Raw genomic sequence first — 15,419 nt, 5'->3', positions numbered from 1 at the left:
TTGTTTGTTTGTTTGTTTTGTTTATTCCGAATATGCAAATAGTATAAATAATACAAGGCTTCCTGATTGCTACTAAACAAATTCTTTGCACAACATAATATAGAAATGAAAATTGAGGAAGCAAAATACTAATAAAAGAAAAAAAAAAGAAAATAAATGACATATTCTAAAAGGAGTGAGAAGAAGCATAGCTTATTAGCTCTCACCCCTTGTTAACTTGTAATAAATAATACAAAAGGCTTTGCCTATTGAGGTCAGATATTTGGACCCCACTGTTAATTGAGTTAGGTCTTCAAATAAATCCCTTTATGAAATCACTTGTCACTCACATACACTCCCAAGGAGTTAATCCTAGCAAATATTACTATGTGGTCATGTGAAAAAAAAAAAAAACAATTTTGCTTTGAGAGAATCTGCACTTATAATTTAGAATTCAACTCCAAAATCACCTGCAGGCCATGTGAGGTGGCTGCAATGTAGCATTAAAGTGACTTCTGTTAAGAGTCAGGTCAGCTCATGCGCTGTTAAATGGGTTACAAGAGTAAAGAAAGGTACAATATGAAAATAAATAAAGGCATGATTACCTTTCCCCAAATGACAAAAGGACAGGTCTGATCCTTTAGAATTATTTAACAAGCAGAACTGGAGCTGTTCTTTGGCTTCAAATAGTTCAGACCAGAATCAAACTTGCCTCGTCGGTAGTTTAGTGTGCGCCTTTATTTTGTTGTTCTTTAACCTTGGATTTAATGGACTGAGTGTAACAGCCTCCGATTCATCAGCGATAAAGCCATCAAACACTGAATACCTTCTAGATGGCTAACAGGAATGTCACGGCTGCTGGTCTCACAGGGTTTTGCAGCAGATAAAACTAATGCATGTATTATAAACATAACAGCAGATAAAAAAAATAAGACGGGGCATATTCTGTAAATATTCCAAAGCTAACTGTGCTGCTCTCATCATGGTCATCTGAGAACTTTCTAGAGAAGAGGATTTAGATTTTATTCTCATTCTTGCCTATCACCATGAAAATGCACTATTAACAACCACAGAAATTGACAGTTAAGTACAAAAACTGGTCAGGATATGACAAAAACACAAAAATTGCATTAATGGGTACACATATGAGTGAAACCGAATGAAAAATGTTGGACTCATCATTTATACTTCCTTTTGCCAACTACCTTTTGTGTAATAAAAATAAAGAAATAAAGTGAAAATGAAAAGGGAACACAATTTTTGGGACTATTTATACTTTCCAGAGAGAGAAAAAAAACAGGCATTTCCTTTAAAAGACAGGAAAGCCACAAAATATAGCATCAAAATGGTAAACACTGAAATAAAAAAAAAAAAAGTCTAACACAGCAAGCTACAGATTAATCCATTATCAGAACATTTAAGCATAAAAATCTGGAAATTCAGGGATAGATTGTCTGCATTTTTGATCACTTAAAGGCTATTATTCTGCTGTTTTTGGAGCAAACCTTTTTATTTTTGCCTCGTGCAGAAGTGAAACAACACAGGTGTTCATATCTCAGCTGCCATCTCCACAAACATCCAGCAGATGGCGACAGAGTCCACGGCACCGAAAACACTGAAGCCAGAGCAACATGATTGGCCTCTGTATCGCTGCTCAAATTTATCACTCAGAAGCACCGTTGAGCCACAGCTGGTGTGTGCTCAATACTTCATCAATTCATGCTATTTCAAAAACAAATTATAAGCCTGTTGTTCAGGTGAACCGGTTTTGAGAACATTATAGTGCTTTCACAGCTTCATTTGCCAAAAGGAACGCAAAATGCAAAGCTCCAGAGTTCATGTTTTTTCACACTCAACCTTCTGAGGGATCCAAAAAGATGCACGTCTGATTCACACACACACCAAAAAATCATTCTCCTCATTGATCAGGAGGTCGGTTCAAATGAACGCCCTGCTCTCAGTGAGATGTGCCATTGATTCCTGCAGGCCACCATGTAGAAACCTCTGCAGCCTCCATGGAAAAATGGCGGCCTCAATGACAGACCAAAGGTGCTGAGTCAAGAGTTTGCACGGCGGCTGGTGCAGAATAGGAATAGCGTTCAGAAAGGCTGGGCTCTTTCCTCTGGGCCTTTGATCAATTATAGTAGCCCAGTAATAACGTATTTCACCCTGTGGAAGATTTTAGGGTTTATCATGAAGACAAATTTAGGATAAATACCTTTAAATTCAATTAAAATTAATATGGCCGAGCATAGAATGGCCATTAAATAGAATACAATGCAAGTCATTTTTGAAGGGAGTGACATTATGTGGTAAAATGTAATCACACTCTTTGAATATTTGTCTGTAACCTCCCTTTCATAGCCAGCTGAAAGAGAAAATGTCATCAATACAGCGATCGTTTTCACTTTAAAATATTTCTCAACCTCTGCAATATTTGATTCTCCAGCTTGCTGACTGCGCTGAGGTAAAAGGCGGTGGCTGGAGGAGACAGGCGGACAGACAGACGGGCGTGCAGACGGACAGACATTCAAACAGACGTGAATAAACCACAAGACGGATTGACCTACTGACTAACTGGCTGCCTGGCTGGCTGGCTGGCTGGCTGGCTGGCTGGCTGAAGTGGAATGGGAATGAGGAGCAGGACACTGGGGGTGGGGGAGGTCGGTGAGGTCAAGGCAGGCAGGGTCCACCCCCCTCCACTTATTGGCCAGACCATCCAGTGAGTTCTTTGCAGCTTTGTAGCCCTGAAGTGGACAGAATTCCACCAGGGCCATGGGGATTGTAGCATGTCATTTGTAAAACATTTTGGCGAGATGGTCCTAAAAAAAAAAAAAAAAAAAAAAAAAAAAAAAGGAGAGGTTGGCCCACATTTGGAATGCAGGGTTTTGTATTTAGAGGAGGTCCTGAGATCCCTTTCCTATTGATCCTGAGATTACACGCAGGCAGGTGATAGGGCAGCCCTAAACAGCCAGCTGCTGCGGCAATAATCATCTTGAATCATCATATTTGATGTTAAAGTACTCTGATTTTCTCCAGTTTTATAGTAAGACTTAGGCATTTAATTTGCATGGCTTGAGGGAGATTTTTGCTTGCATTATTGAATGGAGCATTAACTCTGTGTGCATGAAGTATTTTATTTTATCCACACTCTTTATCCAGTATCTGTCCAAGACGTCTGAATGGGAGAATTCTACCTTATATAATTGCTGCAGGCTTCCACTCCTAGCCTCACATGTGCTAAAGTGGTAGTAAGCCAATGCACGATTGGAAAAACCTCTTCACAAAGATCAAATGCAGCAGCACATGAAGTCAGCCGGTGCAGGTAAAGTAAAAAATGTGCCAGTATTTGCCGGTCATGGCCCCTGCTCATGCCCATGTTAATGGCAGAGAGGTTCCTTCCCCTTTTTTTTTTTCCTCTCTCCTCCAGCCAGGCATTCCAGGCTTGTTTAAATAAGGCTTGCTTGCCTGGGCGCGGGTGGATTCCCCTCTGGCCCTTTGCCCTTTGACCTAAAGTGCATTCCATATGTAAAGTGAGGAATTCCTCTGAAGTTCAGTTAATGGGGTTGAGTTTTCATCCTTTGGACTCTGCTCCGGCAGTGGAAGGAAAAACAATCTTGCTGTACACTGCTGGGCAGCTGGGTGAGTTACACATGAAGTTTATTGTTTTACTTTGCGATTAAAAATCAGTTTCTCCCACTGGCAGATCACGATTTCAAGCTTCAATACACCTCAACAAAGATCCTCTGGGATCATGAGTGATTGATTTAATGGCGGACGGAGAGGAGCGGGAGAGTGGAAATGGAGTTTGCGTAGCTCTTCTGCTAATTTATTTCAGCTGCTTCGACCACTTTGTTGGTAGAGAATATGATCGTATTAATACTGATGATTTTATCACCAGTGGCTACAGGTTACAAGTGTGAAATCACAAGGTTAGATAAAGGTCAAACAGCTACACAGATGAATACAGAGTTTGCTTATTTCCAATCTGAAGTGTAACACAACTATTAAAATAATGACATATGATTAAAAGCAAGTGTTTCTGTTCCAAAAATTTTAATTACTTATTCTTTTAAGAAGTCAGATGCAAGGGGTCATTAAAGAAAGTCTCCCTCTATGAACTTGTAGATATTTCAGTGACAAAAGATTTCTCATTAACCTTTAGTGACCAGTGTGGTGGACCCTCAGCATTACTGAGTTTTTCAAACAATTATGTAAAACATTTACATATATTTATTTTATGTCTATTTCAAGCAATATACACAGACTATAGGGAGAATATTTGCCATTTACCTCTACAACATCATTTTTACTAAAAGTGTGATTTGTTTTTTGTGATGGCATGATTTTTGTAAAAAAAAAAAAAAAAAAAAAAAAAAAAAATCAATTATAATCAAGAATTGTATGAAATCAATCAGTTTATCTTCAGCAAATACAAATGGAACAAGGCTTTCATCCTAGTGACGTTTATTACTTTAAAGTGTATGAATTGGAATGACCAAAATAACATAACAGATTTTGTTTGAAATGATAAAGGTCTGGTTGAACTCAAATGTCTGTCTACACACCACATGAGGAACTGAGCTTTGCTGTGTGTGTGTGTGTGTGTGTGTGTGTGTGTGTGTGTGTTCGTGTGTGTTGCAAATGTACCTCATGCACATGCACTGTGTCTTCCTGTCTTTCCTGCATCCACACACATTGCAGCGATTCTTCTGCAAACTGACTGCAACCCAGAATGAAGAAAACACTTAGTTCACAAATTTTACTAACACCTCTATCTCCATCCCTGTCTCTTCCACTAACTCAGTCACTCTCTCACACACATACACACACACACAGTCACAACAGGCCGAGGTAGGAGAATCAGACACACACATATGCAACACCACCACCCACACTTACTTCTGGGACTGGAGTTGGTGGTCTTGCTGGTCGGGCAGATGGGGCAGCAGCATCCCCCCTCCTGAATCCTCCTCAGGAAGCCTACAAAGCTCCATGGCACGTCCCATCTCCTCCGGATCTGAGCTCTCACCAATGCTCCTCAAGAAAGAGCCCGTCTCCTCTGCAGCTTCCCTCTCTGACACTCTGGATTCAGCGCAATCCAGATGGCAAAGGTGTTGTATGCTGAGATGTCCAGCAAGTTGACAAACATCATAAATGGCAAGCGCATGGTTCTTCTTCTGCTTGTCCAAACTGTCCAGCCCTCATTTTGTGGCATTGTACTTCATTATGATCTCTATTTTTTGATGCTCCTGGCCACAGATTCTCTGATCCTAATGCTCCATACTCATGTGCACCACATTTGTGCCTTTCTTTGGCACGTGGGAGACCGGGGACACTTGAATGAGTTCACAGGCCTGTTTCTCCTGGTCAACAGCTGAAATGGGAGCTCTGGCTTGGTTTTCGGATTGTTTCTCTTGAGGTACTCCTGTCCCGGCTTGTGCTTTGATGCTGGATGCCATACAAACTTTCAAGTTCCATGCATATGATAAGGCAGCATCACAGGCAGCCCAGATGTTGATATCACATTTTGCAGGTTCAGATACTGCTGAAAGGGCACCTTAGTTCTTAAATGGCAGATGCTCCCCATCAACAGTAATGTTGGGCCCAGGGTTGTAAAAGAGGGGAGCGTGTTTCAATACACTCATCCCACACTGACCTGGTTGCATCTGCCACCGAACTTTGGCATCTCGCTTATCAAAGCAGATAATCCTGGAAATAATGTGAGACATTGCTGCATGGAAAATTTCTCTGTCATTCCCTGCATCCCACAGGAATTCTGTGAAAACATAAGCAAGAATAAGAACCCCAAAGTATACCTGGAAATGTGTTTGGTCCATCTTCCGTCCACCTTTCTCCAAAAACACAACCTCCTTCCACATTAGTGCAGTTCAGAGTGATTTTCTGGATGTTGTCTGGGGTGAAAAGCTCAAAATATGGCTTTATTTCTTGCACGTGATCTGTGCCATCCCCATGACACCGGCAGCAATTCAGGGTGGCTCATTCCTTTTTGGCAAAAAGACCATTCAGTTTCAACATGCATACTTCTCCTGCAGGCTGCCGATGCGCTGGTCCTGGGTCTGGCTGAAGGTCCACATTATCACATTATCAGGACACGGAGCTCAGATTCAGAATAATCTACATCTTCCAGAGGGGAAGATGCTCCACACAAGCTTCTTTTTCCTCTGAGGCTGATCTTATACTGTGCATTTTCCATGCAATAAGTTGCTTTTTTTTTTTTTTTTTTTTTTTTTTTTTTTTTTACTGTTGCCCCGTCACCAAACCCATATGGAACAATGCTGATGATGATGATTGTGCAAACCTTGATGGAACTGAGTTGCTCAGCTGGATTCAATCAAATTGCATGGAACAAGTTTCTCATGTAGATCGTTGGCCCTCGGCTCATGTCCACGGCCCTCTGAGCACAGCTCGTCTGTGGTATTGATCGCTCGTGGTAATGAGGCTGTTTATATGTTGTTGTGTCCCTCCGCCAGTTTACAGGTGGGATCCAGAGCGAGAAAATAGTGACAGCTTATAATGTTTCGCCCAGGTTCCCGTGAGAAACTGAGCACCATTTTACCATTGGCTGTTCCGCCATTTTCATCTGTCGTGTCAAGTCGCGCATGCGCACCACTAACGCTGTGGCTCTGGAACTGTGGGCCTCGAGCTGCGGGGGTTCACGCGCCTGCAGCCCGGTGAGCGTGCACCATGTGCGGTAAAACGAAGGAGCACCAGCTCTCTGTGCTTGACAGTGTAACAATGTTGCAGCTTTGTGTCGTTTTCATACAGCACACACTGCAAAGAGTGCGACAGGCAGACAGGCTCTGGGTGCTATGGTGAAAACGTGTGAGTGTGTGAGTGTGTGTGTGTGTGTGTGTGGTGGGGGATGATTAGGCTTGGGACATTTGGTTGTAATGTTTGCATAAGGAGAAGATATCATTCAGTCTATGAGACATGCTGCAAATCTATAGGTGCTATCACACACACACACACACACACATACACAGGTAGGTGAAAGACAGTGAAGATACACTAAACACCTTTTGTATCATTTTTTTTCCATGTTGACTTGTTTTCATCCACAGTTTCCACACTTTCATCACCCTCGGGTCAGCACCTTTGTAATGTAAATGTGTGTGTGTGCCCAGTGAAAATGTGCTTGTTTACCAGTTTGCTACTGAGAGTAAGCCAAGGCCGATGAGTCTCAGGTTACCAAAAAAAAAAAAAAAAAGCTTTATCATTATTCTATTAGCAGGCCAAACATTGATAATGGCTCCCACAGACCTGAACATCATACAACTGTCAAAAGAGCAGAGCTTTGGGGAAGCACCTGGTGAAAATGTGTGGTCAAAGCTGCAACGTGGGACAAGGTTCTCGTGGTGTTGTGCTTTAGGAGCTCTGTGTACTGTTGGAGACGCTGTAAAAGGCTGTGCCACCCACACAGCTGGAATGTCATGCATGCAGTCCATAGAGTCTGTTTCAAGAGGGGAAGGGGGGGAGGGTGGAGGGGTGTCGAGGGGAGCCCTCTTTGGAGGAGACAGGGTGCACAGGGACTTGGTGCTCGAGGTGGGGTTTGCCACTCTGTGAAAAAGATAGGGAGAGAAGCCACACTCCCCTCCCTGCACAGCCACACAGCCAAAACTATTCCATTAACCTTTTTTTGGTGGGAAATTATCAATGATAATCCATCATGGTTGTTTGGTCGTCTCCCAACGAGAGGGAATCTGCAGAGAGACGTGAGACGGTGGTGTGGGGGTTGGGAGAGGTTAAAGGGCAGAGGAAGAAAGGAGGTACATTTTCGGAGGATGGGAGGTTTGGAAAAAGAGGGAACAATAAGTCCCATGTTTAAAAGGCCTCTCTCAGCCCCCGTAACACCTCACACAGCCAGCAGTTAGGAAGCAGGCCATTCAGGAGGCACTGCTTGTTTGTTGCACTTTCCCCAGGGTGGTTTTCACAGTGAACATTTCCAAAAACAGTCATTATTTTGACCCTATTTATTTTTTCCCCAAATAGTTTTACCTTCATTACCAAAAAGTGGCCCCTCAAAATATATATGTGCAGGGAAAGCAAAAGCTGTGTTGTTTCTTTTCTTGCTTTTTTCCCCTCCAGATCTATCCCATTTTGCAAGAATAAATTCACCAAAGTTGTTTATGTGTTGCCACTCTGAAGATTCATAAAAAACTTCAATCTTAAACAAACTTCAGCTGCACTCAACCACAAATACATGCAGAATCAAACATAAAACAATTGTTTAATTCCTTAAAAAATTATTACATGTTTGTTTTTTGGTGGTTCATGCAGCTGTTAACAGGAAGATGTACCAAATAGCCTCAAAAAGCAATTATTTTGTTATCAGATTGCTTTAAAATTTTCTGATTAGTTACATTTGAAATAATTTAGAAGAAACAGTTCCAGTGACAGTAAGTTTGAAATTACTCTGTTTATTCATTGTTCATTTTTTAAAAAATGTTTTAATTGTATGTTTGAATCTGGTTTATAAATTATATGAAAGAGCAGAATATGGCAATGAGCTGAGAAAGCAGACGCTTAAAATAATCTTAATATATTATTTTAATGTCTTTCCAGTGCAGATGTCTTTGTGTAAAGACAAATCCTAAAACAAATTATTGATTAACTTCAACATTTTGTCACCAGTTAATTTCAGGTAATAGCATATTGATTTTTCCTCAGTTCCGGGGTGTAATAGACTAATATTGATTTTGAGCTGCTGTATCACTGATTTTAACATTTTAAAATACTTTCTGAAAACATATAAACCACAGGGTAATAGTAATAATAATGACAACTGGTCTAACAAAAATTATATCATGAAAAAACAGCAATACTTTCCTTTTTCAGAAAGTGTTTCATTTAAGATGACATAAATCCATAGTTTATTTTACTTTTTTTTACACCAATCTGAATGAAAATACTCATATAGCTCTATAAGTGCTTCTTAAAGTTGATTCATTTCTTTTACCCAGAACAGACAGACTGGCTTTAACGAATGAAATTTCCACTATGAAAGTGATTTCAACTATTTAACTGTTTGACAGACAATAAACACATATCAATATATGGTTCTATCATCCTTAAAATTATTGCAGAGCAATTATTGTGCCTGCTTTGTATCTTCTATAGCAGAGTATTTACACAACACTAGTGGTGATGGATAGGGAAAAGCAGCCCAACTGTGGATAAACAATTTTTTAATCCCTCCTTTGGGATTTCTCAGTAATTCTTAAGTTTTGACAGAAAAATTGTGAATGATGCTCAAATCAGATTCAGCTGCCTTTTTACCTCATATCTAAAAATCAGATTTTAAATCTGTATGTCAGAAGCAATCACATAAACGCTTTGCACGTTAAATTCAGCTTATGCCTGCTACTAAAACATATTTTATCACGCAGTGTAAAATAAGTGCAACTTACATTTTATTTAATTAATAATTATCATGGCATTGATGTCCTCATGCTGTTGTCTGAAATAATACTAAGCAATGATCTTATGAAACCAATTTCCACTCAGAGATCAATAAAGTGTTTCTGATTCTGATTCTGTTACTTTTCCTCCTCTAAAATTTGAATTTTCATTTCAGATTATCCCATTTAAAGACATCATCTCCTTGTCCAGCTGACCTGCAGTGACTTGTCATGCACACCATGGCTTTGCTTATTTTTTCTTTAGTTTGGTTTAGGATGGAAAATGTGTAAAAGCACAGGCACAAACACAAATCTGACAAATTAAGAAATCAAACAGGCGTACAATTAGTTCTGATTATATCAGCTGCAGATTATCTTGCTATTTTTTCCTGTATTTACTGTTGGGTTCACACTGAAAGGCATTTAATAAGAAAAGTTCAGGCTAATTGAGGAAAGTCAATGGAAAGACACTCTGAGAGGCAAGGGGAGGTGTGTGTGTGTGTGTGTGTGTGTGTGTGTGTGTGTGTGTGTGTGTGTGGGGAGGGGGGGGGCATCCCTACTCTAAATCTTCACCGGATCCATCATGCCCCGCCTTACATCAAACATTTTTTACCGACTGGCTGCACAATCAGATCTCTTCTGAGTGGGCTGAAGTGGGTGGGATGTGTGGGGAGGAAAAAGTGGGCCCTCTCCCACTGGATAATACCATTATTTCAGCTCCTCTGGCCAGGAATGCCAAATTTCACAGCCCGCTACTCCTCTCTGTGCGTCAATCAGAGCTTCGCAAGGCTTCAGCCGCCCACTGGGACCGCCTCCGCCGCTGCCCGCACCACCCGAGTCTGCAGCACCATCTAATTACCAGCCGATCCCCCTCTCACCACCAGCCACTATAAACTAGATATACTGTGATCATGCATCTTCTCACAGCAGCTTGGTGATCTTTAAATAATTGCGTAATTGGTCTGTTTTCATAAAACTCTATTATAGAGATCTGCTGTCCTATAGGCAATAATTTCCAATCACCATAAGAACGAAGCATAGGCCTGTATTTATAGAATAAAAATCACACTTTGTTTTATTTTTTATTTTAAGATTTTAAAACCACACTGGCCAATCAAAAGGCAGCATTATCAGAATAATATGTCAGGAGATGGATTTATGATTCATGATTTAGTCCACATGATTTGAATTAATGAATAACACTGCAGGTCATCCAGTGGCCATTTATAAAACTACTATAAATTGATGCGCAAAAACGAGGCAGATGGATAAAGTAGTCCTCCAGTGAAACAGATGATGGGAAATTTGTGAATGGGAGACAGTTAATCAGGTATTCGTTGTACGGTGTGACGCTTCCTTGCGTGCAGCCAATCCTGGATCCGATGGAAATGTTGAACACGCCGAAACCAAACCAATGGCTCATCATATAGCAAAGACTAGCGCAAGAAGAGGCCAATCAGTGGGAGGCATGCAAACGAGGAATTTGCTCCGGCAGGCTCTGAATGTCAAGTAGTCAAAGATGGAGTCCGGATCTGGGAGGCCGTGTGGTTGTGCATGGAAGACTTGCGATTTTTTAATCTTCAGCCTCCACAGATCAGATTTTTAGATCTTTCTTCTCTTTTAGGAATGACGGCGTGCGTTCCCCAAACGGCGGAGCGTGAAGTGTGGTTTGTGGAGAGGGTTGCTTTTCTTTGTTTTATGGACAACTTTTGTTTCTTCTCTTTTTTGCCTATAACGGATTGTCCCTCCCTTGGCTAGATACTATTCGTGAATTTGGAGGGGGTTGTTCAACTGCGAGTTGCAATTTTGCATAATTGTCAGGAGCCCGGTGCAAACTTGGAAGTTGAAAAGGTACAGATGTGGCGATTAAGTGTTTATTTGTGCGACTTAAAGGAGGAAAACACCAACAAGAGTTGAGTCAATTCCGTGCGCTGCGCACCTGGAGGCTCGCTTCAAAACTTGACCAGCACGGTTTGAACGCGCTATAGAAAAGGCGTCCCGTGTCTTATTCGTACGGCTTCTTATTTCAGTATTCTGCCTCTGTAGGGAAAAGCACAGCCTCGGTGCTGCCTTGTGCGTGGAGCTCAGTCTCTTGTGCAATCTAACAAGTCGCCAGGAGCTTGTAGGATAGGGCTTGTGAGCTGCCACGAATGGCTTGCAGAGCAAATCCAGTGCTTCCAGTATTGAGGAGGCTCGTAGGCCTATCATATAGATGTATATGGCGGAGAAAACACAAACCTCCCAAGATCCTGGAGAAAAAAAAAACAAAAAAAAAAACAGGGCCACCTAAGTGTGGTTATACTAATGAACACATGGAGCAGATCCAAAGCAGCCTGCATCGTTATCCAGAGGTTTCCAGTGTATATTTTTTTATATTCTTTTTATGCTGTTTCCTCCGCATGGTATGTAACAACCCATTAATCGTGCGAAGTTGCAGGCCATATGGGTGATAATTTGAGGGTTTAGTTGAGTCTTACTATTGAGAAGAGACTTTGAAATAGCGAAAAGCAACTTTTTTGTGATCGACAGGCACACCGAAGGTTTTTTTTTTTTACTCTTAACATTGGATTGGGCAATTAATTTATCCCCCTAAAATTAAAATGCTGTTTAGGTGCTAGTGATAATTAGGATTATAGTATGTTTTTGATTAGTATAGGTATGGTGGCGAGTGTGTCCCCTATCCTGAACCTCCCATTTTCCCCCTAAAATTAGAATGCATGTCATTCACTGGGAAAGAATAGTATGGGCCCTCATGCTGGGAAATTCCCATTCTCCTATGGTGAGAGTAACCTATGCTGTTTAACTTAAGTCCTGCACTGAACTCCACTGTTCACTATAGTTATATCAGTATACTATGCTTGTTTAACTTTTGTTACCCTCAGCAAAATTAGTGCATTAACTGTTTATGTGAAAATTGCTGCTAATAGTCATGGTGTGCAATATGCATGCAGGGAAACTACTGAAGAAAAATGCAAACTTTAGCTTAACTTCAGTTTTGCTCAATTGTGTAATCTTAAGGCACTCTGAACACACATAGACAATTATATTTCTTTGATTAAACTTTACAAGTGGTGGTTTTTATTAGATCCAGCTGACTTTATAATGCAAAATAACATCATAGAAGTGGATCATTGGCGTTGTCTGGGTCTACAGGATCAAAAGTGATCCTATTTTGCTGGTTGACTTGTGTTGTGGGGAAAATGTGAATAGGTGAGTGAGTATCTGCACTGGTTGATGGTGTCTATGTTGTTGTCCACTGCCCTTTTTCTGTTGCACTACTGGACATTGAGATGAGCAGTGCAATATTAAAAGGGCATTGGCTGATGAAATGGGAGACCCACACCTCTTTTTACTGCCTTAAGTATTAACCTTCAGAGGTAGGCCATAAATGAAAGGGCTTCCTAAAATTGTGTGTGTGCTTGTGTGCCTGTTTCTATGTGTGTCTTTGTGAGCAAAAAAAAAAAAAAAAAAAAAAAGTCACATATCTGCTTAATGACATCATAATTTGAAAAACACTGTAGTGTCAGTTCTCCTCTGCTGTCAGTTAATAAGGCTCATGTTATATTTTACAGATCTGAAGCTGCTGTTTAAATAATTTCCATGATGATCAAAAACCTGAGCTGCACATTTAGCTGAACAGCCATTGTCATTTTTAAACATCAAAGAGAACATTACCGATTTGACTCTTGGGCTCAATTTGAACATTGGCATAATTTGCCTTGCTTTGGGATGTCCCGCAACGGGTATGGACAAATACACTGTCGTGGCTTATGTAAATGTAACTTTAGCTTGGCAATGAAGAATGGCTGTCCCCATGTCCACGTGCTGACACATGCTGAGGTCAGCTGCTTTGACAATGTTGCACTACTGTACCATCCATTCTAGCAGTGCAATAGTATTGTCATAGCATTTGGCCTCAGCTCAGTCTGAATTGGTGTTAAAGGTTTGTTTTAAATGCTGCAAAAAATTTTAATTACAAGTTGATAAAAGGCTGTAGTGGAAGCTAAATCCACCCAAACTCACTTTACCCACCATTTTACACAGAATAGAGTTTACCCTTACCTTTAGTTTGATGTAAATGTCTATGGCACAAATTAATAGTGTACATAATATTGCATCAAATTGATGTGCACCATATAGAAATAGGGTCATTCAAGGGAAAAAAGAAATAGCCTACTGCTTTTTCCAAAAGTGGTGTTGTTTTTTTGTCAACCTTGGTGGTTGTGACGCCTCACTGATTGGAAGTCAGTTTGTATTTTTGTATTTACCATCACACTGATGTCATGAAAATCAAAGTCTCTAATTATGTAATATAAGCTGTAAAATGTGGTCCCAGTGTGCTAATGCCTCCTGAAAAACACAGGGGCAAGCAATAGGTGTAGATAATTAAAGTGGAAAAGTGTGAAAAATCTGTTCCTAATCAGTTTTAACACCTTGATTGGTCTTGGTGTTTATCCATTGAATTGTAAGGTATTTTTTTTTTTTTTATTATTATTATAGTAGAGATATTTTTTTAATGGAATGAATAGTTGGTTGAATCCAAATTTTTTTTAGAGCTGAAACTGTCATGCTTTGTTAACGTCTGTGGTGTTGTGCATGGTCAAAAAAAGAAGAAAAAAGAGAAAAGAAAAAAGAAAAAGTTTCAGTGTGCCGGTATGTCAGCTGTGAAATAAGCAGCTCAACTGCAGAAAATGGAGAGAGAGTTGATGTGAGTGTCTTTTTGAGCATCCTCAGTGGTAGCAGGTCAATGGGGGAGGGGAAGTTTGGGAGGAATGTAGAGAGCAGGGCCTCTCTCTCTCTCTCTCTCTCTCTCTCTCTCTCTCTCTCTCTCTCTCTCTCTCTCTCTCTCTCTCTCTCTCTCTCTCTCATCCACTCTTTCACTGTCTTTCTCTCTCTCTCCCTTTCTTTCTGTGTTGAGATTAAGTGTCACTGCTCCTGTGTGTGCCTCATGTGTGAACCTCATAGTAAGAGCCAGAGTTTGTTTGTTTTGATGACTGTCAGCAGACCTTTGTGGGTGGAAATGTTTAACCACAGCACAACTCCTGTTATAAGCTGACACAATGGTTGAAATAATTGTTAAAAAAAAAATAGAGATGATATAGTTCAGGTGCAAATTAGCCTTCCATGTCACATTTTTTAGATGTGAACCTCCATTCCAGTCTTTCAGGTGTAAGCATATTTGCTCCGGCTATCAGAATGATTGTATTAAAGCCAGTTCAGTTTTATCTTGCCATTAAAAAAACAGTTGGTGAATATTCTTCAAAGTGACTCAAATGTATAAGTGTAGCTATCTGCATAGTGAAGGGAAGGCAGCATGTGTAAAGCAAGGCAAACCTCAGTCACTTGACTGTGTGAAATTCTCCCTGAGTGAAGAACGTGACTTGTTTAGGCTTGCTTGCAATGGTTTCTGGGAAATCCTGGAATGTGTGGAATGGGGGACGGTGGTGCTTCTGCAGTTATCTGACTGGAGAGAGCAGCGAGTTATCCTGCAGTGAAATCCCAACATGTCAGTGGTGCATTTGAGCAGCACTTTGTTGCAAATGAGACAAGAAACTTTGCAAACTTTAAACTGCGGAGAATATAGAAGCGAGTGAGTTAATGAGAACCACATTTCTCTGAAGACATAAAACACACCACGCTGCAGTTGTTCTGCATAGAGCACATGTATTTGCCCTCAGCTGAATCTGCTTATTGGGTGTGTTTTCATTGCAGTCTTGCTGATTGAACCTTTTTCAGACATAAATGAAGTAAATGTAAAAAAAAAAAAATATGGATGAAAAAGAAAAAGTTTTACAATTGTACAAGCATGACAGTTTTGGTTATGGTATTGTTATCATGTTTCTTAAGATGCAGCACTGTTTATTATGCTTTTTTTTTCCTTTCTCACTTTATTGCTTAATAAAGATGATTAAATTCACTTTTCCACTTGTTCCAGACTGCTTTTTGTTGTTTGTTCTTTGAAAAACCTAAATCAATTAACAGTAAATATTCAGTTGTTTTTCAAGGCTATCAGATTTT

The 15,419-nt window shown here is 40.4% G+C and overlaps 1 long non-coding RNA gene across 1 annotated transcript; it reads right to left on the bottom strand.

Moving 5' to 3' along the window:
- Positions 1 to 32: 32 nt before the first annotated feature.
- Positions 33 to 6,555, bottom strand: LOC115368991 (uncharacterized). Its single transcript, XR_003929096.1, has 3 exons — positions 4,882 to 6,555; positions 4,630 to 4,702; positions 33 to 2,801 (listed from the first exon to the last, which is right to left on the bottom strand). It is a non-coding gene; the product is annotated as an uncharacterized LOC115368991 (long non-coding RNA).
- Between the last annotated feature and the right edge of the window lie 8,864 nt (positions 6,556 to 15,419).

This window comes from Myripristis murdjan, chromosome 12, assembly GCF_902150065.1.
Source record: "Myripristis murdjan chromosome 12, fMyrMur1.1, whole genome shotgun sequence".
In the NCBI taxonomy this organism is placed as follows: Eukaryota; Metazoa; Chordata; class Actinopteri; order Holocentriformes; family Holocentridae; genus Myripristis; species Myripristis murdjan.
The sequence above is the reverse complement of the archived record's forward strand: the minus strand, read 5'-3'. Positions and strand labels throughout refer to the sequence as shown.